This window comes from Austrofundulus limnaeus, unplaced genomic scaffold, assembly GCF_001266775.1.
Source record: "Austrofundulus limnaeus strain Quisiro unplaced genomic scaffold, Austrofundulus_limnaeus-1.0 Scaffold613, whole genome shotgun sequence".
NCBI lineage: Eukaryota > Metazoa > Chordata > Actinopteri > Cyprinodontiformes > Rivulidae > Austrofundulus > Austrofundulus limnaeus.
The window spans coordinates 102,334-106,486 of record NW_013953015.1 but is presented as its reverse complement, the minus strand read 5'-3'; the positions used below and the strand labels follow the sequence as shown (position 1 = coordinate 106,486).

Here is a 4,153-nt window from a genome sequence, read left to right as displayed (position 1 = left end):
CAAATCAGCTTCTAGAGATTCTTCTGAAACKTTTGTACATAGAATTCCTCCTGAAGTCTCCAGGTGGAAAAACATTAAACAATGTGAATAAGATGCATGTTGAATATTTAGGCTACGACTCGACCTGAAGGGAGGAACAGACGGCACTTCCTGTCCAACAGGAACCAATCAGCATTTGTTTCATTCCTTAGCATCACAATAATCTTACAACCCCAATTCCAATGAAGTTGGGACGTTGTTTAAACAAAAAACTAAATATGATCTTCTGTAAATCATTTTCAACTTATATTCAATTAAATACAAGATATTTAATGTTCAAACGGATAAACTTTATTGTTTTTTTGCAAATATTCACTCATTTTGAATTTGATACCTGCAACACGTTCCAAAAAAACAAAAACAAAAAAAAGAGCCGTCTCTTTTTTTTGTTTTTGTTTCAAACCGCACCAACAGAAAATGTAAACAATTTGATAGTGCATGTTTACCACTGTGTTACATCACCTTTCTTTTTAACAGTCATTAAGCATTTGGAACCTGAGAACACTAATAATTGTTGAAGCTTTGTAGCTTGATGAACAACTTCAGTTGCTCAACAGTTCGAGGTGTGCCACACATTTTCAATGGGAGACAGGTCTGGACTCTAGCTGACCCTTACCTTCCTACGCAGTTCTGCTCAATTCTAGTTTCCCTTCTCTGCTCCGTCTGGGACTTCTCCCACAGACAGGCTTTTGTTTGGTAGAATCTTACCTGAGCCAATCAGCCAACAGAAGGAGGGGTTTTAAACGACAATGTCGATTTTCTGCACAGTGTCTGCTAGTTATTTTAGCATACGGCAGTGGAGGAAGTGAATGAAGCCAGTCTGTGTTGATAAGGCTTCCAAATTAAATTAAATTTGTCTGACAAAGCAGCAGCTCTCATTTACAGTCGTCTCGTTTGACACTGTACTTCTCTCCTCTCAGTAGGGGATATAGTTTACAGAACACGGAGTTTCCAGTTAGCTTCTTAGCTTAGCCTCCTTCACAGTGGAGCTGGCTGTCTCAGCCAACCAATCCAATTGTTTTAAACTTCAACAGAGACCACGCCTCCAGGAAGCAATTGCTTCTCAATAGCCAAGAGTCCAGACCCTCTGTACGAAGCAAAGTCAAATCAAATCAATTTTATTTATAAAGCACTTAAAACAGGGGCAGCTGACACAACATGAGGGGCCAAAAACAATAAAACAAATCAACACAAAAAACACTCAAACATTAAAAACAAGCAAAAAACAGCTAAAAAATACCAAAATCTCAAATTGTGTTAAAAGTCAGTGAATAAAAATAAGTTTTAAGATTAGTTTTAAAAACAGGCAATGAGGAAGCCTGCCTGACGTGTAGAGGTAGCTCATAGCCCAGAGCTTCAGAGCAGCAACTGAAAATGCTCCATCCCCTCTGAGGGTTAGCTTTGTCCTGGGTATTTTAAGGTGCAACCGATCGGCTGACTGATGCCGTGCAGGGACACRGGTGGAGAAGCTCTGAGAGGTAAGATGGGGCAAGGCCATGTAAAGATTTAAAAACAAACAAAAGAACCTTAAAACGAACTCTAAAATGCACAGGCAGCCAGTGGAGRGAAGCCAGAATGGGTGTGATGTGCTCCCTTTTACATGTTCCAGTTAGCAAACGATTAGCAGCATTCTGAACCAACTGGAGCCGTGCAACGGAGGACTGGCTAACTCCAGCGTGAAGTGCATTACAGTAATCCAGCCGTGAGGTGATGAGGGCATGGATTACTGTTTCAAAGTGCTGGTGCGAGAGAAAAGGCTTCACGTTTGTCTGAGGTGGAAAAAGCTTGACTTCACTACAGCACTAACTCGGCTCAATCTTAAAATTACTGTCCATCTTAAAACAAAGCAATGAACAAGGGGCAGATTTTTACCTGGCTAGGTCTGGACCGCGGACAGGCCAGTCTAGAACCTGCAGTGTTTTACTACAAAGCCAGGCTGCTGTAACACATGCAGAATGTGTCTTCATTGTCTTGCTGAAATAAGCAGGGTCTCTGAAAAAGACGTGGCTTGAATGGCAGCATATGTTGAGGGATCAAAACTCACGAGCATTCATAGTTGGTTTTCGGCCTTGCTGCTTGCAAAGTTTTGTCCAGATTCTCTGAATCCTTTGATGATATTATGGACTGTAGATGATGAAATTCATTTTTTGTTTTGTATTTGTACGTTGAGAAATGTTCTTAGACAGTTGGACTATTTTCTCATGCAGTTGTTCACAAAGTGATGAACCTCATCAAATCCTTGCTTGTGAACTACCAAGCCTTTTATGGATGCTCCCTTTACACCTAATCACGAAATTCACCTGTTTCTAATTAACTAGTTCACTTGTGGAATGCTCCAAACAGGTGTTTTTTGAGCACTCCTCAACTTTCCAGCCTTTTTGGAGAATGTTGCAGCATCAAGGTCAAATAAATTGCAAAGAAAACAACAACTGAATTGGGGTTGTATTTCCAATTTCAATTCCAACTAATGCATCAGTTTGTTTTTGTTCCAAATTCTTAATTTATATGAAAAACTTTTTAAGATTCTGTTTTGCTCAAGTTTACTTTTTCTTTTTTTACCTCAGACTTATTTAAATTTAATAACCTTCAGTATTTCAAATTATTTTTTTTTTATTTGGATTACTAATTAAATACTTTATTCTTGTTTTTAGATATATTTTACAATTCTTAGTAATTTCATTTGAATTTTTCATGTTTTTGTAGCCAATTTCTTTCTTGAACTGTAGTTTTTAAATTCCAAAATTTCAGTCCCCAAACTGCCAAAGTTCTGTAACAAGAAGCTTCAAATCTTTTTGAAGTTACTTTTTTTATTTCAGTTACACGAGTTTTTCCCATAAATTAAATCTAAAAGGATTTTTGTCATCAGTCTTTGTGCCTCACACAAGTTTTAATACAATTTGCACCTTTTTATTGTAAATGACTTAAATTCTCACATATTTGTGTTTTTCCAAATTCTAATTTTGTAAAATTTTAAACTTATAAAATCTTTAAATTTGGTGTCTTGAATCTCGGGTTTTAAACATCCAACAGAACTGTCAAAATAAAACCAAGCTATAATTGAATCTCTTAAATCTGTTAGAATTTTATTTAAATAAATTAAAGATTAGGTGAATATTTCTCTTCCTGTTTCCTGAAAAGTGATGTAATTAATTGTAGAATAGATTTTATTTATTCAGTTTGACCTTAATAAACATTTTTGCACTTTAAACAGAATTCATTTCACGTTAAATTAAAAAAGATCAGTTTTTGACACATTTTCTTCCATAAAATGAACGTTTACGAGGATAAAAAGATTTGCTGATCTTTTTATCAAACACAAACCACATTCTTATAGTTTTATATCTTTACATGTCTGTATGTGAATGAATAAAAGCAGCCTGAACGCCAACTTTATAGTTTGTATTTTTATTATTGATTTTTTTTCTAACAATAAAAAAATTAATAAAAATGGACTGGTGACCTGTCCGTGATGTGCCCTGCCCCTCGCACTGTGACTGCTGGATATGGGCACCAGTGACCCCGTGACCCTGAAAGGAAGAAACAGGTATAGATAATGGATGGATGGACATTAAAAATTCAAATTTAAATTGATGTTAAAATTGATGTTGTTGCTTGTTTGTAATGAAATCCAGGATATTTTACTATTTAACTCAGATGTCAGGTTTTCAGAGCTATACTGCAGTGGGTTTGGATTTATGTAATGATAAAGCTGTTTAAAAGTGCATTGACATATTTGTCAATGGCTTTAGTTTGATGTCTGTAATATCGTTATTATACTGTAAACAACAAATGACTCTTTGTTTATGCTAAGCATAACTCCTAAGCTTCCATTTCAGTAACACAGTCACTCAGTGAATGTTATCCGATGATGATATTTTTGCAAACATGACGGTAGCAGTTTTCGATGTGTAGCACCAACAGATAGACCTAGCTATCGAGCCGTGCTATGGTAGGAAAATCTGACAACGTAGCACAGATCGTCTGACCACCGGCCTGTAAGGACATATTAAGTTTGCTCCCTCCTCCTCCCACTACACTGTATCTGCTCCCCTGCAGAAGCTGCAATAGCGCCCCAACACCTCACCCCMTGCTCTACCAGGGTAAATTAGAACCC

The 4,153-nt window shown here is 36.8% G+C and overlaps 1 protein-coding gene across 1 annotated transcript in view; it reads left to right on the top strand.

Moving 5' to 3' along the window:
- The window catches only part of dnajc27 (DnaJ (Hsp40) homolog, subfamily C, member 27), a gene marked incomplete in the record, with an annotated part of 14,193 nt that extends 13,916 nt beyond the window's left edge, over window positions 1-277 (top strand). Inside the window, 1 exon segment of the mRNA XM_014027076.1 lies at window positions 1-277.
- Window positions 278-4,153: the final 3,876 nt, after the last annotated feature.